The sequence below is a fragment of the Tupaia chinensis genome, unplaced genomic scaffold, assembly GCF_000334495.1.
Source record: "Tupaia chinensis unplaced genomic scaffold, TupChi_1.0 Scaffold000313_1, whole genome shotgun sequence".
Lineage (NCBI taxonomy): Eukaryota > Metazoa > Chordata > Mammalia > Scandentia > Tupaiidae > Tupaia > Tupaia belangeri.
The window spans coordinates 3,708,103-3,731,511 of NW_006159806.1; positions in this window are offsets into that span (position 1 = coordinate 3,708,103).

Consider the following 23,409-nt stretch of genomic DNA (forward strand, 5'->3'; position numbering starts at 1 on the left):
AGAAATCACCCCCCATGGGGGATGGCCATGCCGCAATCCCTTCTCCTCCATTCTCCTCTCGGGATCTTGGGCACGCACGCACATTGGCCCAGCGCGAGGTTAAGCCACCGGGTCCGGGATGCAAACCGCAGTCGACTACCTGGGAGTCCAGCAACATAGCCATTATGCTAACTGCTGGTTCTGAATTTTAAATTTTGATCTTTTCCTGGGCTGGTGTTGTGGTAACCTTGCGATGTGGAGCAGGGGCAGTGGTACAAGACATAACTCCCAGGCAGCCATACAATCCTGAAGGTCAACCATCTCTATGGGACTCTCAAGTATACTGTATTCAATAAGTAACATGAAATACTCAACACACTGTAGAAGACTTTGTGTTGAATGATTTTGTCCAATGTTAGAAAATAATGCAAGCATTCTGAGCACGTTTAAGATAGGATGAGCCAGACTGTGATGTTCAAGAGACATTTTGAACGTAAGAGATTTTTCAATTTATGATGAGTGTATCTGGAAGTAACCTCATCGTAACTTGAGGAGCATCTGTAATGAAAAGCAAGTGGAATAGAGCTATTTATATTTCATGACAAAGAAGAGTCAGAGAAATAACAAGGAACTTAGTATATAGCATTCTCAACCTATAAAGATAAAAAAATATAATCAAGTCTGTAAGGTTGCTTCCAACATCAGATGGGAAAGTGGCAATAGGACAAAAAATAATCAGTGTATCTGCAACTATCTTTTCAAAATAACTTTCAGTGTACTTACTAAAGCTTTAGTGTATTCATTTTTAAAATGTATTGTTTTGCAGTCATTCCTTTTCACATATCTGTACATACTTTAAAGAAGAATTTCTGTGTATCTGTGTGTATGAATGCAGGTGGAGTTTTTTCCCAGGCTTTTTTTTGTCACAAGGTGTATGTTTGCTGAGAAGAGACAGAGAGAAGGAATGTGAGAAATCACCCCTCAGATAGCCTTGCCACTATCCCTTCTCTTCCTTTCTCCTCCAGGGATTTTGGACACACTTGCACATGCACCTGGGATAATTTTCAAGCTGCTGAGTCCAGGACTAGAACCACTGTCGTCCATGTGGGAGTCCGACACCTCCACAATGCCACCCACTGGCTTCACATGTGCATTTTAATATCCTGTAACAAACCAACAATTATATTCTTGGATATTTATTCCAGTGAAATTAAAATTTATGTTCATACAAAAACCTGTGTATGAATGTGCATAGTCACGTTGTTGTTTTTTGGGGGAAGGTACTATAACATTTATTAAAATAGTCACTTTATTTGTAATAGTCAAAAGTTTGGAAAAATCACAATGGGTATATTAATAAAAAATGTGCATGATGAAAACCAATGTACATAATACAGAATAGTAGTCAGCAATTAAAAACAAAGACTAGTAATATACTCAACTACTTGGATGGATTTCCAGGGCATTATGCTGAACTTATAAAGCCAACCATAAATGTTACATACTATAATGATTCTGTTGGTGTAACATTTTCAAAATTACAAAATGGTAGCCCTAGAGCCAGGACTAGGGATGTCCTTGGTGTTAATGGAATGATTCCGTGTCCTGATTGTGGTGGTGGCTATATGAATCTTCTACATATAACAAAACTTTCATCATGCTATACACCAAAAACAAAACAATTGTAGGTAAAACTGATGAAGTCTGAATAAGGTTGGTGCTTTAGAAAATAGAATTGGGTTGGTTAAGGCACTGGACTATAACATGGCCAACTGGTTTGAGTCCCAGACCTGGTGGCTTATTTTTATCTCTGTGTGTGTGTGTGTGTGTGTGCGCGCGCGCGCACATGCGCATGCGCACACATGTACACACACACACATGCCCCGTAGCAAACTTCAAAATAATAATAATAGTAAAATAATTAAAGGAAAGAAAAGAAAGAAAATAGGATTTTAAAATGTCAGGGTCCTGGTTTTGATAATGTACTATGATGGTGGTTGTTGCTATTGGGATCCAGCAGATGGTGTAGTGGTTGTTTCGCTGCACTCCCACATGGTTTACTGCAGTTCAGGCCCCAAATACAGAGGCTTGAAACTCTCTCGAAGCAGTGTGTGTACATGCTCAAAATCCCGAGAGGAGAATGGAGGAGGAAGGATTGCAATGTGGCCATCTTCCCTAGGGGGTGATTTCTCACTTTCTATCTCTTTGTTGCTCTGTCTCTCCAGTGAGCACACATACCCTATGGCAAAAATATCTTTAAAAAAGTAAATAAAAAACAAAAAAGATGTCATTGGAAAAAGTCAGGTAGTAGTACTTGGACAAGCTCTGTATTATTATTGAAACTTATTTTGAGTTATATGACTATTGAGTTGTAGAAAAAGTTCATCATGTGTTTTTCTATACAAAAATGTATCCTGAGTTTTCCAATGACTTCATATCATTTTTTTTTTTTTTTTTGGAGAGGGTTTTGCTATAGGGCGCGTGCACTCGCCAGACAGACAGAGAGAGACAGAAAGCGAGAAATCACCCCCCAGAGGGGACGGTCACGCCGCAATCCCTTCTCCTCCATTCTCCTCTCGGGACCTTGGGCATGCATGCACACGTGCCTGGCGTGAGTTTTAAGCCACCGGGTCCGGGACTCGAACCGCAGTCAACTACGTGGGAGTCCAGCGACATAACCGTTACGCTAACTGCTGGTTCCCTCAATATCTTAAAATAAAAGATAAAACAAAAATTCTAGGGCCAGCAGGTAGCAAAGAGGTTAAAGTACTGGACTCCCATATAACCACCATGGATCAAGTCCTAGATCTGGCAGCTTGAAACTCACGCCAGATTTGTGAGCATGTGTGTCCAAAATCCCAAGAGGAGATTGGAGAAAGGATTGTGGTATGGTCATTACCCCTGTGGGGTGATTTCTCACTCTCAGTTTCTGTCTCTTGGTTTTTGGAGTGAGTACACATACATCAGAACAAAAATCTCTCTCTAAAAAAAAAAAATCTACATTTTTCTGCTTATTCATTTCGTCATGTAAAAAAGGCCTAGGCAAGTACTTCAGAAACCATTTTTTTTTTCCTTCTACAGAAGCCTGAGCATCTTTCCACAGAAACACATTTAAACATGATCTACTTCAATAAATAGTACTTAGCATAGTCATGCAACAGTCTTTAGCAACTTAAGGCTTTTCTAAATTGCCACTAACAGAAAATGATTATCAGTGTGACTTCGCCTGCTGAAGGAACTTGAACTCGCACACACGCACAGCAGGAGTGGACTTAAGCCTGCTGGGTTTTCAAGCACTCTAACGTGAAGAGAGAGAACAGCAGCATGGAGGAAATAGGGAAGTGGCAGTGCAAAGAGCTTCACTCAAATGTATCATGGTGATGGCATATTTGGCCTGTTATAAATGTTCTGGATGTTCATCAGGGTAAATCTATGCAAACCAAGCTCAATTTCAATCTGAAAATCCCTAACAAAATACATAAAAACCCCCCAAATGTACTTATTTGCAGTCATTGGAAATCCTGAATATCCCCTCTCCCCCTTCCTTAGTTGTTTTGTTGTCTTCTGAAAAAAACTCACAGGGAGAAAACATTTAATTAGTATTTCACCTGAAGTGACTAGATTGGATTAAAAAAACCAATTAGTATTTAGGTAATAAAAAGTCTAATTAGCCACCAAGCATACAACAGAAAATCTTCATTATTTTCCTTTCTGTCACTGAGGCAGAATGTAAAGATCAGATCAGCATCTCAGGAGCGTCTGTTCTAATCCCTCTTCTGCCATTAATTTATTGCTAAAAGCACAAACAAGTCACTTACTCATGAAATCCAGACATTTGGCAAATTTGCTTGAGGCTAGTTCTGCTTTGGATAAGTGGGATGAGACAGAATACTAGAAAACAATTTACTTCTATACATGAAATACATGCCGGGTCTCCAAAAAGTTCATGGTAAATGCAATTTATGAAAAAACTGCACATGCATTTTGATTTTTATTTACACATCAACATAAATTCACACTTTGATCAAAATAAATTCATACTTTGATTCTATTTTCCACCAATTTTTAAAAATCTCCTCATATATTGCTTTATTTTGTGAAGAAGAGGATGAGGGGAAACAAACAGTAGAAGCATTTCAGTAAACCTGAAAGTGTGTGTGTGTGTGTGTGTGTGTGTGTGTGTGTGTCTGCGCACATGTGATGTGTATAAATGTTATGTGTGTTCCACCAAGAAGACTCAGCTTTAAGGGCAGAAGCTGTGACCACAGCTATTCATTAAATGCTAAAACATCTCAAAATTGAAAGACAAAGCATATGGGATGGGGTTTCCTTTCAAATACATGGAACGTGGGTGTTTTTACTCCACTCACAGGCCACCCACTCAATTGTAGACGAATTTGGCTGATTTGCCCACCCAGTCGCACAAATGGCCTGTTGCTGCTACTCAGAAGAGCTCCCCGTGTGGCAGTGGAAGCAAAGAAGAGTTCTTAGGTTCTCTGGGAAGGTTAGTCTAAAAGAAGGAATGCCTCAAAGAATAAAGCTCCTGTCGTCTCATTTTCTGCAACTTAATGAAGTACTCCTCCGAGGAGTACTCCCAAGTCCTCCAAAGCGATTTCATTCACAGTTCATGTCGAATGAGTAGACAGAAGGGATAGGATTCTTCCTCCACAACCACTGTATAATTTTTCTTCTCTTTTCTTTTCTTTTTTTTCCTGAACTTATCAGAGGGTATGTGCCCTCACCAGACAGAGATGGAGAGTCTGAAAGAGAAAGCATCCCCAATAGGGTATGGTCACACCACAATCCCTTCTCATTTCTCCATCTTGTCTGAATCTTGGACACCTATGTACATGAGCCTTATTTATTTTTGAGCCTCCAAAACAAGGACTCGAATCATGGTTGGCCATGTGGGATTGGGTCCCTTAACCACTAGGTTGCAGAGCCAGCCCATCACTAAAATTTAAAGAAATGGAAATATACGGAGCAGTAGAAACCATTAAAATTCTTCAAGCATCACATTTACTGTGGATCCTGTAGTAGCCACATTTTGCATGTTTCAGGAATGAGTGATTTTGTAGTAGCTGCCTTGCATTGAAGAAGTTGCTTTCATTTAGGAAGCAGCAAGATTAGAATCTCTGAATCCCAGCTAAAGTAACTGAACCTCTTTGGTCATGAAAGCTTTATTAATAAAATGGGCATGACAATGGTACCTCATAGAATTAGTTGTGATGTGTCTACGTTTTATGAGGAATTGTATCCCATCATTAGCAGCCATGGTCCATAAATGAGACTGCAGTCATCCAGAATAAGGATAAATGAGGCTGCAGCTCACAAAATAATAGAGAAGTAGAGATTGCATTGATCTTGCACTGTCCAAGACATCAAAAGAATATGAGATACTAAGTCCGGCTAAATTACAAGTGTTCACAAACTGATATGAGTCCCTAGCCTACATGCCAATGTTTTCTAATGGCTTTGTAACCCTGGCCCCTCCTGCTACCATCTAATTTACAGCCCCTAAACAGAAATAGAAGGATAGGGAGGAAGGGTGTGAGTGTTTTTCTGCAGGAGGCAGGCATCTGCCTTCTTTGGCACTCATTAGCCACTGACTGCAGACATCCTGTGGTCCTATGCTCTAGGTAAACACTGAGTGGGAGAAAATGCTCTCTGACTTTCTTCCCCCACTCCTCTTTGATCATAATCACAAGTTCCAGAGAAAAATGCCTTCTCACTACAAATCTTAGTTGAATAAATGGGAGTCTTTTTTTTTTAAGAGTTTTGAGGAAGCAATACTAAATGCTGGTAGAAGTTAAGAGGAGAACCCTAAATGCTAAGTCCTGATTTAATTTCTGTGTAAGTATGAAAGCCAATGCATAGTTGATATGTACAAATTAAAATATGCACAGTACTCTGCCAGAGTTTAGGGATATAGTGTTCAATAAATGGTATTATTTTATTTGTGTGTGTAAACCTGTATATGTACACACCTATACATATATACAGAATATAAATGAAGTAGAAATTAAATTTTCAATGTAACTTTGGGGTAGACTCCCAACACCATGAAAATGCCAAGCATGTGCCCCATTATACCATTTAAACTCTCTGGTTGTAGAGCATTTTCCATATTATTATTTAGTGACATCAAATTTCACAACCTGCCAGTTTTTCCAGAAGGCAGGCCATCTCTTGGGTCTTCAGAAAAAATCGTTTTTGTCTAGAAAAATACATCCATACTTTTTCAACGAACCAACAGAACTCTGTCTTTCATGTGAGGAAATACTGTTTCTTAAATTATGTCACAGCACCAGCAGGTGGCATGATGCTTAAGATGGTTGAAATCCCACATGACCAACCATGGTTCGAGTCCTGCACCCAATGGTTTGAAACTAATGCCTGGCACATGTATGTGCATGCCCAAAATGCCAAGAAGGGAGTAGAGGAGAAGTGACTGCAGTGTGACCATCTCCCCTTGAGGGGTGATTTCTCACTTTCTCTCTCTCTGAGTCTCTCTGTCTCTTTCCTCTCCGACAACCACATATGCCCTATGTCAAAAACCTGAAAAAAAATATAGTGCATAGAAAAGTCTTCAGAAAAAATCATTTTTTTCTACACATAGGGTAAGGTTACAGGAATTATTTACCCACTCTTGCTTTTTTTTTCTTTGAGCATATTTCATTTTCTTTGAGATTATATTCCAAATCATTGCCTCTTATCTACAGTTCTGTCATCAATTCTTGAAGATATCCAATAACAGTGCTACTAATATTATACATTATTTTTTTAAAAAAATAACCTGTGCAGGCCAGCAGATGGTATAATAGTTACATAACCAGATTCCCATGTAGTCAACTACGATTTGAGTCCCAGATCCAGCAACTCAAAACTCGCTGAGCATGTGTGTGCATGCCCAAAATCACAAGAGGAGAATGGGAGAGAAGGGATTATGGTGTGGCCACATTCCTGGGGGGTGATTTCTCACTTTCTGTCTCTCTGTCTCTCTCTGTCTCTCCAGTAAGTGCATGCACCCTATAGCAAAAATATCTCTCTAAAAAAATAGTAATAACTTGTGACATCACATTCATATTCTGTAGAAGTATTACATATGTGTTGTAGGCAAAAGACAGCTATTAACTTTTTAAATTACATTTTGTAATTATGAAGTATATGTGCTTTTAACTATATGATTCAAAACTTATAAAGACATTCTCTTAATTTAATTATTAAAGCATGCAAAACTGCCCAGTTTCTATTCATTAAATTAACAATGATGTTAATCTTTTTCACCCAGAAAACTGAACCTTTAACAGTTACTTAAATGGAATCATTCATAGCCAAAATTTACTTAACTCTGGGCTGAATATTATTAGTGCTTTTTGGTTTTATTGTTCTTTTTTTAGTTTTTTGCCATAGAACACATGTGCTCCCTGGAAAGGAGAGAGTCAGAGAGAGGGAAAGTGAGAAATCACTCCCCAGGAAGATGCCATGCTGCAATCCCTTCTCCTCTTGGGATTTTTGGGCACACATGCACACTCATCTGGCATGATTTTCAAGACAATGGGTTTGAGACCTGAACCATGGTCAGCCATATGGAAGCTCAGTGCCCTAACTGTCATGCTATCTGCTGGTCCTGAATATTACGTGTTTTGATAGCCTGTCAGCATGTTATCATATATAAGAAATTCTGTTAACAAAATTACATATTTTTTCTTTTTCTATAATTACTTCATCTTTCTTATTTCAATGTGATTCCATCCATTCTCTAGAAAAAAATAATTGTTTTGTTGACAGTTAATAAATCAATGTCAAAGTGTAAATAAATCATTTAGTCTCACACTATGAATAATTGTTCAGGTGGGGGCTTTCAAATCAGGCAGCTGTGAATTTGAATCCCAAGTTGTCTCTGTCACTAGCTGAATGAGTATGAGCAAATCACTGAATAGTCTTAATTTCTTTTTTTTTTTCAGCTACAACATGGAGATAGTAAAGCTACCAAGCTCAAAGTAGTATTGCAAAGAGAAATTGTTGAAATATGGGGACGATTTTCGAACTCTTAGAAGATTCTTGGAACAGCATTAGGAAATATACTGTTGTCACTAATGCTGCCATTACTGACCAATATTTCTTATTAAACTATTATCTGTGGCTATTACATGTTGATACTGTTCCTAAATCAAACCTGTGTCATAGGGCATCTTCTGAGAAATCTTGCTTCCACATACCTCATTTTCCACTTTCTTTCTTCTGTCTGTTACAAATGGTTTGATCCCTTTTGGAAACTTTTATTATTTGACAATGTGTTACAGAGATCATTCCATTTCAGGCTGTGGAGATCATCTTCCATTCATTTTATTAGCCAGGCAATATATTACTTTAGTTTATTCCCCAATGCCTTCTGAAGGGCATTCATGTCATTTCCAAAATAAAAACATTGCCAAAATGATAAAAAAGTTCATGTTATTTAATATTTTATAACTCTACCTTTTTGATATTTTCATAGAAGTAGGATTGCTTATCAGTATAAATGCAGGTGTGATGTTCCTAGGTATTCTAAATTCCTTTTCTTATTGGGTTGTATTACTTTGTATTCTTATAAGCACCGCATAAGAGTGTTGTCTTGCTGAAAACCTGACAAGAAAGTATATCATCAATGTTTAGAACTTTTATCAATCTTATAGTAGAGAAATTGTATCTAAAGTTGATATAACTTGAATCTATCTATCTATTACTTTGTGGGGAGTTACGCATTTTTCCATTTATGAATTAATTTTATTTTTTCTCTGAAATATATTTTCCTATCTCGTCTATTTTTCTGTCAAGTTATTGCATTTTCTGTCTAAATTTCTAGATGATCTTCATACAAAAGGGATATTACATTTCAGCTATTGCAAATCTTTCTTCATTTGCCATTGACTGTTTACTCTGATGGTGTTTATTTGCATATCATTATCAGGCATTGTAATATAGTCAAAATTACCCCTTTTTAATTCTGCTAAATTTTGATTCATGGTTATGAACATTCTTCCTACTCTCTTGAAAAAGGAAATTAACCCTTCTTATGGTGATCTTTTCCCTGTTGCATTTTTTAAATTTCACTTTTCTCATTTAGATCCCTGATCATTTGAAAATTTATCTTAACATGCATCACGAAAAATAGATCTTAGTCTGCTATTGTGTTGCTATCAGAAATACCTAACACTGGGTGATTCATGAAGAAATAGAGGTTTATTTGACTCATGAGTTTGGTGGTTGGCAAGTCAAAAGGCATACAAATGGCATCAGGCCAACCTGTGTCACAAAAGAAGCAGAAAGGATGGTAGGTGCATGCAGATAGAGCAACCTGGGGTCACACATCTTGCTCTGGTAACAATTCACTCTCATGAGAACTAACCCCTTCTTACAAGAGCTAGAATTCATTTGGGCGCTCCTGAGACAGCATCTATGAAGCCTATGCATCTAAGATCCAGTCACTGCTCACCAGGCTACCCCACCTCCCAACATTACACTGGGGCCAGATTCCAAAATATGATACTCTGGGGGACAAATCATTGCCCAAATATTAATAAGATCCAATTTGTGTTTTTTCAAATAACTTCTGAATTGCCCAAATGCTCCTTATTAGAAGTCTTTTGTTATTTTGAGAAAGATATATTTACCACCTGAGTGTACTAAATTACACATGCACTTTTGTTTATTTCTGATTTTTTAAATTCTATTTCCTTTCCCCTTTCATTTATTTTTATAAAAATACCACACTGATTTCATTATAGAGTCTTGAAGGATGTTTCAATAATTTATAGAGTTACTTCTATCAATATTTTATTATATTTATTCTTTTACAGTCTTTTCTACTAATTTTTGCTTTTTAAAAATTTATCTTAATATTAACTTTTCCAAATAAAAAAATAAAAAATAAAAAAGCTAATGTGGCACAGGCAATAGGGCACTGCTATGTGATCCTGAAGCCTTATGGGAAGTCCTGAACTTTGATCCCAAGAAGACCTGAACATTCAGGGTATACCTATGATCCTGATTGGCTAGAAGTCTTCGGGAGGAGATTGTTGTATGGCAACAACTTATCAGAGATTCCTCGCTCTCTCATAAAAAAATTACATACACTTTAGAAAATGGAAAACGAAGGTGTAATGAAACAAAACAAATATGCAATAGAGATTAGCCTAATCAAATATCAAATAATGACCACAATGGATTGGTGCATTTCTGGCAAAATTGACTGGGGTGGATGGAGAAGAAAAGAAAGGAGGAAAAAGAGGAGATTGAAGAAGAAGTGTGACTCTTCTTCAATCCAGACAGACATACTTAGATAGGAGAGGAGGAACATCACTATGAGTGCTATAGAACTCTAAGCTAGCAAGAGAACCTTATGAATATCTTTATGCCAATACGTTTAAAAATTTATTGACCTAAGTTTCTAGAAAAATATTTTTAAAAATTAAATAAATAAATACAAGAAGAAGTAGAGCTGACTATATCTAAAACCTTTAAAGAAACTGAGTCAGTAATTACAAACCTTCTCACAAATAAAGTACAAGGACCACAGGTTAATTCAAAATAAGTAATTAATATAAGTACAGGATAATTTTGAAAAACACAAAAAATTATTAATTAAAAATTGTGACTGAGACCAAGATTTTTAAATTATAAGATAAATATTGTATCAAAGAAATTTTCCCCAGGGCCAGCAAGTGGCTTGGAGGTTAAAGGACCAGATCCCACATGACTAACAGCATTTTGAGTCTCAGACCAGCAACTTGAAAATCACACCAGGCGCACACCCAAGGTGCTATCTTACTTTCTCTCTCTCTCTCTCACTCTCTCTCTTACCTTTTCTGGCGAGCACATGCACCCTGTAGTGAAACCTAAAGCAACAACAACAAAAAAACCTTCCCTCAAATACAGATTAGAAGGGTAGACATGAATATCGTGAAGAAGAAACAAAACGAATACTGAGAGTCATGGCTAGACAAGAACCAAACTCTCCTTCGAGTGGATATTTGGTTTACAAATGCAGTGGGTCATATACCTCCCCAAATCCATAGTCACAACATTAAGTAAATAATAAGAGAAGAATGGGGAATAGGAAGGATAATAGGAGATGAGAGGAAAGGGAGTCAGAGCAGAACAGCAGCAACAAAAGCACCAGAAAAGAAGCAAAAGCAGACTCTTTATTAATAGAGAATGTGCAAAGAAATTTGCTATGTAAATGAAAATTGTTACAAGCAGCTCAACAAGTATCATTGTGTACTTATTTTTCAATATGAAAGTATGAAAGATTCTACAAGTATTAAGAAAGGGAAATTATTACCTACCTGGCTCTAAGGTCTCTGTTAACCCAAAATGTCAGAAGGCAATTCACTGAGTTTGAGAATCCTATTCATTATTTATGTTGCTAACATGTATATCATTCTTACTGCTTTTAAGAGCACTGCTTGCCAGTATTAACACTTTTAATATGCATATTGGCACAGCAAACCAGATCCTTTTATCACCAATACTTTAAAATGGAGGGAGGGTACAGGAGCTGGTGCTGTGGCTGAGAAGCTGGACTCTCACAGGGGTGACTGCGGTTCAATTCCCGGACCTGGCAGCTTGAAAGACATGTTGGGCACGTGTGTATGCCCAAAATCTCAGGGAGAGAATGGAGAAGTGATTACAGAATGATCACCCACCTGGGGGCGGGGGGGTTTATTTCTCACTTTCCCTCTCTCTATTTCTTTCTGGCAAGCACAAGCACCCTTATGGCAAAAACTTTAAAAAAAAGTAAAATAAAATAAAGATGGAGAAACCTTGTCCAAGGTCACACAGACAATAAACAGCAGAGCTCTGAGTTTCTGAGTCTCAGAAAACTTCTGAGCCTTTTTTTTTTTTTTTTAAATTTTTACTAAGGAGTACTGGCACTCATGAGAGAGAGACAAAGAAACAGAAAAAGGGAAAGCGAGAAAGCACCCGCTGCAGGCCATGATCATACTGTAATCTCTTCTCCATTTTTTCCTTTTGAGATCCAGCTTCCTTAACCACCAAGCCATGGGTCGGCCCACTTCTGTAGCTTTCACCTCTGTGCTATGTTACCTCTCAAAAGATGTGTTGTCCAGAAATTCTGTAACCAATCTTCATGTATAGAAGAGTGAAAGAATTATTTTTGGCTAAATTCCATCATTGATTCTAAAATGCAAATTAGTTTCAGATTTTTACTTGTCTGGCATCCCTGTAAGTCCGACAGTCATGCCATAGCTTTTTGGGCAGGATCTTTTCCTTTTTTTCCTTGCAGTATATAAAATGATAACATCTCTAAGAGGGAGTGTTAGATTTATCAAAGCATTTTAAATTCTCAGAAAGAATGTTATTAATGTACCTTTTGAAAAATATTACTTAAAGATAAACTTCAGAAAGGTATGTAATGAAACAGCATAAATAACTCAAGAATGAAGGCATTCTGGTGGAAAAAAGTCAATGACTAAAACACATGCAAAGGAATTATTTACTGTAGTTCTAATTTTTAATACAAAAGCAAACTATTGGAAACAAAGATACCTAAACTAAATGATAAATTTCACAATATGAACTAGAATAAACACCCAAATATTGGATCTATGTAAATCTGGAAGCACCTTGGCTGGCTCGCTGGCACAGCAGTAACACACGGCTCAGGTGGTGTTGAACCCCAATGGAAGATTGCACATTTTGTTCCCTGCTGGGCCTGCACCTGCCAGGTGTGCACCCATTTTTCTGGCTGGCTGGGAAAGCTTGAGGGGGGGTTTGGCAAGAGATCCTATTGGGTTACTTGTCTCTCTTCTCTGTCTTTGTCTGACTCTCGTACTCATGAACAAAAGAAATGGACCTTTTTAAAAACCAAACTGGAAGCACCTAGCGAGAATCACTGGTATAAAAGAGTTTAAATTGAATGTATGCATACAGAATTTCTCATTGTAAACCAAGAAGGCACACCCACATACATTTTCTCAGCAGAATTAAAAATGGGGTTCTACAAGCACTAGGTCTGTTCTCTAGGAACCCTTTAGTCTCTAAAGAATGTTAGAACTTCAGTAAACCTTTCTCAATAGCAACTTTACAAGGATATAATCACTCATCTGTGATACATAATATGATTGTAAAATTATTAAAATATTGTCTTTGTCTGACTCTCGTACTCATGAACAAAAGAAATGGACCTTTTTAAAAACCAAACTGGAAGCACCTAGCGAGAATCACTGGTATAAAAGAGTTTAAATTGAATGTATGCATACAGAATTTCTCATTGTAAACCAAGAAGGCACACCCACATACATTTTCTCAGCAGAATTAAAAATGGGGTTCTACAAGCACTAGGTCTGTTCTCTAGGAACCCTTTAGTCTCTAAAGAATGTTAGAACTTCAGTAAACCTTTCTCAATAGCAACTTTACAAGGATATAATCACTCATCTGTGATACATAATATGATTGTAAAGTTATTAAAATATTATGTATATATGTATATATACATATATATACATATATATCACTATGTCCTTTGTATGCAATTATAACAACAATAAATTGAAAATTAAGGGAGCTTATCTTTATTAATGGCCAAATGAATACTTAATAGTGTTTACCCTGGGCAAAATATATCAATATACAATATATAGATAGATATAGATAGAGATAAATATAGCCATGTAAAGTCTACAGAGAAACAAGCAGAAAAAGAGGAAGAAAACAATAATTATTCGAAGCACAGATGTGCTGATCTAGTCAAAATTAAAGATTTCAAAAGTAACTCCCTAAAAAACTAAATAAGGTTGTATAGAAAAATGTGTTGTTTAAAACATAATCTATACAATAAAATCATAAATATTCCTGTAAATAAACAAAATTAAGAAAAATTACATACTTTAGCCTGGGTACAAGAGAGTTTAGATTAAATACTCAGGACCTGTTACTGCCCAGGACTGAGTCAAAGATGTTTAATGGTACTTCATTATTGTTTTTAAAATATTATCCTAACTATGTATTGCACCTTTAAAATTACTAATATTAATCTCAAGATTTTTATCTACTAATACAATAAAATATTATACTTTAAGTCGATTCATCTTTTTAAAAAGTATTGTGATATTACTTTGATTAATTACATTATAAAAAGTCTAACAATTTGGGAACCAGCAATTAGCGTAATGGCTATGTCGCTGGACTCCCATGTAGTCGATCACAGTTCACGTCCCGGACCCGGTGGCTTAAAACTCACGCCGGGTGCATGTGCATGTGTGCCCAAGATCCCGAGAGGAGAATGGAGGAGAAGGGATTGTGCCGTGACCATCATCCCTGGAAGTGATTTCTCACTTTCTGTCTCTATGTCTCTCTCTGTCTGTCTGGCGAGCGCACGCGCCCTATAGCGAAAACCTCTCCAAAAAAAAAAAAGAAAGAGTCTAGCAATTTGAACTTTGAGGTTCTAACCAAAATAACCATTGTTCAACTAACAGAAGTTAGATGAGTGACTGAAGATAAAGATACTAGAGAAAATAAGTTTTGGAATAAACCTATAGACTAAAATAAACCTATAGACTGAAATATAGAGTTATAATTCATTATTACAAACTGTGAGAGTTTCTCTTAATAGAACCAGGGCAGCTTTGATCCCATAATGTTTATTAATTTAAGTATCATTCTTGAGGCCAGCAAGAGGCTGTTACCACAGCTCAACTCCCACACCTGGCAGCTAGCTTTCTCTCTTTCCTCTCTCTTTCTCTCTGTCTCTTTTTGGTCAAATTAAATAATAATGTAATGATAATAAGAATAAATAATAATAACATCAAATAAATAATTTTCTAAATAAATAAATATCATTCTCAATATTTGTTTGTTTACTTCCACCTATTTACTGCAAATAAGATACAATATTAATTGAAGAGAAAACAATATTGAAGAATTGTCCTTATGTTACAATGATATTAATAGCAAAAATAATTGAGGATTTTTGTTTTCATTTTTTAACAACCAAGTGAACGTTGTGGCCCCTCTATCTCCCCCCCAAAATCCAAAAATACCTCAACACCTTTTAGTATGCTGTTGTTTTATTATTATAGTCTAAATATGCTGTGCTAAACAATTACTTAGCTTAAAAAATTGCTAAAAAGATTTTTACACTCAATTTTGTGCAATAAAGTGGTTGATAAAAATGATTTTCAAACACTGCAAGTAATGTCTGCCAGTAGAGAAGAGAACATCTACTGAGGTGAATAATATTCACTATTAGTGCATTCAATTTGAGTAAATTGGGTCAATGGGAGCAAACAAAGGGGTTTTATATTTATTGCTATCTTTCTAGACCTTGGTTTTGAATTATTACTGCCCCTTAAATGTTTTGTCTCCATCCTCCACAAAAAAAATAAATTTAACAGGCACAAAAAAATTTTTAAAGAATAAAAGGAAATCAAGTGCAACCTTCAATGGTTTGATATGTATTTATATTAGGTCATCAAAAAAGCCATGGCCAATTTTTCTATGCAAAATATGCATCATGACTTTCCCAACACCCCTATATTAATGTGTGTGTGTGTGTGTGTGTGTGTGTGTGTGTGTGCGTATGTGTGTGTATGTGTGTGTACCCACCTTGGTAGAAATGCAAGCGTACAGAGACCAGCAGTTGGCATGGTGTTTAAGGCACTGAACCCCCACATAGCCAATTGCGGTGGCATGAAAATCTCATGGGTGCATGTGTGTGCATGCGTAAAATCCCAGGAGAAGAATGGAGGAGATGTGGTTACAGCATGGCTATCCCCCTGGGGGGTAGTTTCTCACTTTCTCTTTCTCTGTCTCTCTTTCTCTTAGGTAAGTGCAGGAACCCTGTGGCAAGAATAATATAAGGATAATAATAATGATGCATGAGTACAAAACTATGTGGGTAATCTAAATTTATCAATGTAGCAAATTCGTCACCGAAAATACAACATACAGGTAATCTTTGGTTCCTTTTTTTTTTTTTTTGTACTTTTTTTTGGCAGGGAGAAGTTTTTGCTATAGAGTGCATGTGCATTACAGAAAGACAGAGAGAGACAGAGACAGAAAGTGAGAAATCACCCCTGGGGAGGATGGCTACTCCACAATCCTTTCCCCTCCATTCTCTTCTCTGGATCTTGGAACGCATGCACATGCACCCGGCATGAGTTTAACCCACCAAGTCTGGGACTTGAACCGTGGTCAGCTACGTGGGAGTCCAATGACATCGCCATTACACCAACTGCTGGACCCAATCTTCGATTTCTTAAGATGACCACATAAAAACTAGGCCAGTTTGCAATTGTATCAGTTCATGACATCAGCAGCAGAACTCAAGTGAATTCATACATTTATGCTATTCTGCTTCTGACAAGCACTGCCATAAACTTTCATTTCTTTTTTCCAGATGTACGTTTCTACAAAGTGCCCACCTCTGTGTTTCTCAGAGACTCACTCACTATGAGTTACTGAAAAACCTGAAACTGTAAAAAACGGAAAAGAGTTTACTATTTGGTACATACAATGGTACATGCAGATGAGACTATAGAGAAAAACATCACAGTCATGTCTTCTGGAAAATGTCTGATTAGTTGAAAGAAAGATAAGCCAATCATTCCAGTATTATGAAAACCATGGAAGGTTTACCGGAACCAGCAGTTAGCGTAATGGCTATGTCGCTGGACTCCCACGTAGTCGACTGCAGTTCGTGTCCTAGACCCGGTGGCTTAAAACTCATGCCGGGCGCGTGTGCGTGCGTGCCCAAGATCCCGAGAGGAGAATGGAGGAGAAGGGATTGCGGCATGACCATCCCCCCTGGGGGGTGATTTCTTGCTTTCTGTCTCTCTGTCTCTGTCTGTCTGGCGAGCGCATGCGCCCTATAGCAAAAACCTCTCAAAAACAAATAAACAAACAAACAACAACAACAAAAAAAAACATGAAAGGTTTAACCGTGATTTGACCATGTAGGTTTAGTACCATCCAGATTACTGCAGAATTCTTTAGCAGAGGTGTAGTAAGACATTCCAGAGCTGGCACTAGTGCCAAGTCAGAGAGGAAGCACAAGGCAGTCATCTCATCCCAGAGAAGTGAAATGGTTATTTAAAGTGTGGGGATGAAGAAACCTTGTAGTCAAGGAGTGGCATGTTTTTCAGTGTAACTGGCTTGTATCAGAGAACAGTTAAAAAAAAAAAAAAAGAAACAGGCTGGAAGAAACAAAGTAAATTTCCACAGTATTTTATATGTAATACTCAAAGTTTCATTTACAATACAAAAATTTGAATTTCCTTTTTTTTTCTTGTCAGGGTTACTCTTTTTCAATCATTTATGAATGTAAGTTCACTAACCATATATGTAAAGTAGGCAGGGGCCTGATGGTTGTGCAGAGGTCAAACCTGACACTGTGAAGCAAGTTCCTGTGGAAAGGTTCTGGGTGGTTACCTGGAGATCTCAGTGACTACCCTGGGCTTGTGTGTGACCACGATCTGGGGTTGGTTGATACTGAGTGTGGTCTCTGCTTTCAGGACTCTGTTGGAGGTTTCTTCTCTCTCTCCCTAAAGGAAGAAATAAATAAAAATTTTTAAAAAGGCAATAGGTTCAATTTGGCCCTCAGGGTGCAGTTTGCTGACCCCTGCTCTAAAATAAAGAAACTCTCTGAGAAAACATACTTCTCAAGGAAAAGCAAGATTTTGGCAGTAAAATTAACAACAGGAAAAGAATCACATATGCAAAGAATAGTTGCTTTATGCATTTTTAAGACCAGATAGGCATCATACATCAACTGAAAAAAAAATGAATCTATGAATGTTAATGAGAAGGCAATCCATCTGAGGAAGACAATATTTATTTAAAAGCAGAATAATTACTTAATCTTTAGCCATTACTGTTCGGAAAAACATGTAGAGAAAGAAAGCTGGCAAAACAGAATAAATTTCTCAAAGTATAATGAAATGTCACTAAGACTCAAGGAAAAAACAAATGCAAGATCCCCGTAAAAAAAATTACCGAAGAAGCTCTCCTGAATTTAATAATTGTCATGATTTGTTGCAGTAATTATAAATTTGGGACTGAAATCTTAAAAAAAATCAGTATATTTATAATATACTGCTACATTATTATTTTTTCTGAAATAAATGATACTTTTTATTTTTAGAGTAGATTGGGTTTTAAGCCTTCGGTAAGTAACAGTATCATTTATTAGCCTATTCTTTAGTATAAAGTTTAGGTTTTATTTTTACTATTCACAACAAATTAAATTTCCAGAATAAAACAAAAATTTGAGCTAGCCCTATGGCCTAGTGGTTAAAAGGCCAGATCCCACACTGTGTTTGAATGCTGTTCCTGGTGGATCAAAAGTCATCTTAGGCAGGCCAGCAGGTGGCATGGTGTTTGAGGTTCTGGACTCCTACATGGCCAACCACAGTTTGAGTCCTGGACTGCTTGCTTTTTCACTTTCCCTCTGTCTCTCTGTGATGACTATAGTAAGTTAAATAATAATAATTATTATTAAATAAAATAAATAATGATTTAAAAAGGAAGGAAGGAAGGAAGAGAAAGAAAAACACCCCAAGTATATGTGTGTACATGCCCCAAATCCAAAAAGGATGCAGAACGTAAGGAAAGGGGCTTGGTGATATGATCATTCTCTACTTGGGGGAATGTCTTCTCTTTTACTCTTTTTGTCTCTGTGTGTTGAGCACATTTACTGCCTTAATATTAAAAAAAAAAAAATGAGGATAGTTCAAACTTGAATTAATCTGTTCCATTTCTGTAATAACCAAGATCAGTCATTTATTGACACTTAATGATCTCAGAAAATATGGAAGAATTTAAATGAAGCAGACACTAATTCAAATTAGTACATTTGCAATCAGTTCATTTCAAAAAGTTTGTTCTGTTTTGCTTCAGAATAACTATGCTCTATATGTGGTGTTTATCAGCTTCTAAATTAGTCTTTACCATGCAGAGATTCATCCAGTGAATCAAATCCATTAAATAATCACAGGGGAGGCATATTTGCCTTCACAACCTAGTCAAGTCTAAGATATTCCACAACATGCTTTTATGCTTTCTCAGGTTTAGGCTGTCTCCACTTTATTTATTTTTTTTTTTAAATCGTCAGTGGGTATGCATGTCACCAGGGAAAGACAGATTGACAGAGGATGAGAGAGAGAGAAAGAGAAAGAATTCTCCATGGGACATGATCCTACCACAATCTCATTTTTCTTCACTTCTGCATCCTGTAGCGATTTGGGGCCTGTGTGCTGATGTATGTAGCTGGCATGTTTTTCAAGCGATTGGGTCAGGTTTAAAACCATAGTCAACCATGTGGGATCTGGCTCTCCTTACCACTACATGCCCATTCACCCATGGTTAGGATATTTGGTAATTCAGAAAACAACTGGATGCCTCGTAATGACTTATTTGCAACTGTTCACAAGTGAGTTACTGAATATATGATGGTACCTCGAAGTTGGTGAAAAAATTGAATTGAAATAATGTGTTTATTTTGGTACAAAAAAATTTTGAATTCTATGCATATTTTTTCATAATACATGTTTTCCAAGAATACTCTGAAGACCTCCTTGTATTTCCAAAGCCTCCTCTAGCCAAATACAGTATTCTATTAAAAAGAGTGCTAAGTCTCTCTTCAAAACAGAATTAAGGAATGTACTGTTGCTATGTAATTCCATCAGAAAGTCTTGAAATACAGTTGCTCTAGCAGAACACATGTGAAAATTATTTTGACTCTCTTCCCCCCAGCAAAATGCAAATTTGAAAGAGAAATGCCATTATCTTTCATGTCATATTGATTATTTTTGGCTTTCTCTGACTCTAGTGGGTAGACCAATGTGGGATTTTACACTTTAGTAGAAACAGCTTTAGCAAAACATGTTATTATTAGACTCATCTACAATTATAATTTCAAAACCATACTTTGCTGGAACAAGAAGAGAGACTAAAGAAAATAGAAACCATACATAAGAGACAGCTTGGTCATAGATTCAGGTGCCAGTAGTTTACTCAATTTGTTGAATCCCTATTGCCCTTCCTGACATTGGTGAATATTTTCATTTCACTTGAACACCCTTTATGAATGAACTAAATGATCCTTTTAAATAGATTTTTAAGTTTGAGAAAGTCTTCTTTTTAACAATGAATAAACAGGTCTCTATGAATATCATCACTATCTAAAAAATTTAGGTTTTTCTCACTTTCCTTTAAATCTCCTCTATAAATAGGTAATCATAGTTACACTTGTCCAACTGTAATATTGAAGTGCCTTAATTTCTAGCAACCTTTGTTCAGTTGATAATGAATTTTGTCCACCTCTCTGGCATCTGTATGGGACACTTTGTACACAAGGACATGGGACCTCCGGCCCATAGCACCTAATCTTTCCGCCACGTTAATTCAGAGTTTGAGGTTTGTAGGACAAGTTCCAAATGTAATCATTTTTTTTTATTAAATACAGTTCTCAAATTTTTTAATATTTGTTTTTTGCTCTACAATATGAAAGACAGATATACCAGGAGTCTTTGCAAAGGTTATGGAACAGACATATTATTTAAAATTTAAAAAAAAACAACTATACATGGATTTCAAAAATTTTATGCCAATACAACTTATACTTTAATTTCATTTTTTCCACAAACTTTTTAAATCTCCTGGTAAAACATGGTTAACATATGTGAATTTGTTCTCAATAAGGCACACTCCTTAAAGAAGAATTCACATACAGATTTTCCCCCTCTAAAGAATGAGAAACTAGTCATTTAACTATCTGCTGGGATCATCGTTCTAGAACCTACATATCTCTATTATGAGAGGAAAAAATGCACGAAGTGTGCTCAGTGTTTAAAACAGTAGCAGTTATAGCTTTACTAACTGTTGTAACTGTGTTGTTATTGAAAGCCATTACACTAACTCTTTCCCGTTCCAACTATTGTTTTTTTTTTTTTTGGAGAGATTTTCACTGTAGGGCGCGTGCGCTCGCCAGACAGACAGAGCGAGACATAGAGACAGAAAGCGAGAAATCACCCCCCAGGGGGGATGGTCACGCCGCAATCCCTTCTCCTCCATTCTCCTCTCGGGATCTTGGGCACGCACGCACACGCGCCCGGCGTGAGTTTTAAGCCACCGGGTCCAGGACATGAACCGCGGTCGACTACGTGGGAGTCCAGCGACATAGCCATCACGCTAACTGCTGGTTCCCCCAAGACTTGGTTGATTCTTAACGTTTAGTCAGTTTTTCTAGCCTTTGTCAAAAGGAAATTTCTGTTTCCATCATTTGTATGATGTATGATTTGTATTCTTGTATGATGTTCCCCTAAATTACATAGAGCTTCCCTAATTAATTTTGTGTGTTGCTTCCTTGGGAAATCTGGTTACTGTATTTCACCATCAGATTTATATTTCAACTGCCACATAGGAGACTAAGATGCTATTCTGAAATAGACCCTCTAGTGTAAACTTTGACTAGCTGCCCCATTCAAGGCAGAGTCATTCCCCTGTATACATGCTTTCTAAGTCCAGTCTTAAGTTCTTCCCCTCTGCTTTGCCACCAGTAATGATGCTGAGATTCGGGTACACCCATGATAGATGAAACACAAGATTATCAAGAACTCATGGATAAAGGAGGACCAGCAATCAGACTGACATAGTCTTCTGGGTTTTCTTCAAGACTTACACACCTATCACATGTTAGTAAGCTACAGCTTAAATATTCTCCATGCTGGTAAAAAAAAAAATGCAGTCAAATTTATAATTAATGATAAGCCTTTGTCATTTTTATATGGCCAACTCACAGAAACAGAACTTCTGGTTTATGTTTAAAACTAGGTAGTATAAATTTCTCTGCTATTTAAAAATTAAACTAATTTTGTTGAGCATGAAAGAAAACTTCAGAGTAAAATGTGTGCTCATTGTATTTTCAGCAAACATACACGTATACATAAAGAAGGAAAGCGAGTCTTAACTTGTGTGACATGTCTCTTGTGGTTATTAATATGGGCTCAGGGATGATACAAAGGAAAAATGTGCCATTAAACTTGTAATTTTTTCACTTTCTTTTATACATTCAATCACATTATTAAGCTTACGAAGTGAATATTTCAACATGTGAACATCCAGTTGATAAAACTATAAAATTGTCTTGGGAAATCTGGTTACTGTATTTCACCATCAGATTTATATTTCAACTGCCACATAGGAGACTAAGATGCTATTCTGAAATAGACCCTCTAGTGTAAACTTTGACTAGCTGCCCCATTCAAGGCAGAGTCATTCCCCTGTATACATGCTTTCTAAGTCCAGTCTTAAGTTCTTCCCCTCTGCTTTGCCACCAGTAATGATGCTGAGATTCGGGTACACCCATGATAGATGAAACACAAGATTATCAAGAACTCATGGATAAAGGAGGACCAGCAATCAGACTGACATAGTCTTCTGGGTTTTCTTCAAGACTTACACACCTATCACATGTTAGTAAGCTACAGCTTAAATATTCTCCATGCTGGTAAAAAAAAAAATGCAGTCAAATTTATAATTAATGATAAGCCTTTGTCATTTTTATATGGCCAACTCACAGAAACAGAACTTCTGGTTTATGTTTAAAACTAGGTAGTATAAATTTCTCTGCTATTTAAAAATTAAACTAATTTTGTTGAGCATGAAAGAAAACTTCAGAGTAAAATGTGTGCTCATTGTATTTTCAGCAAACATACACGTATACATAAAGAAGGAAAGCGAGTCTTAACTTGTGTGACATGTCTCTTGTGGTTATTAATATGGGCTCAGGGATGATACAAAGGAAAAATGTGCCATTAAACTTGTAATTTTTTCACTTTCTTTTATACATTCAATCACATTATTAAGCTTACGAAGTGAATATTTCAACATGTGAACATCCAGTTGATAAAACTATAAAATTGTCTTCAACAGATAATACCATATTTCTTTATCCCTTTAATGTTTATGCCTTAGGATGCATGTACTTATCATTGAAAGAGAGAGAGCGAGAGAGAGAGAGAGGGAAAGTGAGAAGTCACCCCCTGGGGGAATGGCTATGCCACAATCCTGTCTCCTCCTTTCTCCTCTCAGGATTTTGGACTCATGTTAGGTGTGTTTTCAGGCCTCCAGGTCTAAGACTCAAACCGTAGAGTTGGCCATGTGGAGGTCCAACACCTTAACCACCATGCTAACCTCTTAGCCCAAAATCTCATGATATTTGATTGAATTCATGAGCCCTAGAATTCTTTATATGCTCAACTTGTCCTGTGATAGCTGGCCATTGCTTTTGTTCCTGCCCTTGTTTTATATCACATTTTCTCTCCCTGCCTGCTTTGTATCCTTGAGTGAACCATGCAAAATGTCCTTAACTTTCCCAAAACTGCCAAAACTTTGTTCTTCTCAAAGTCTTTGTTTGAAACACTCTTT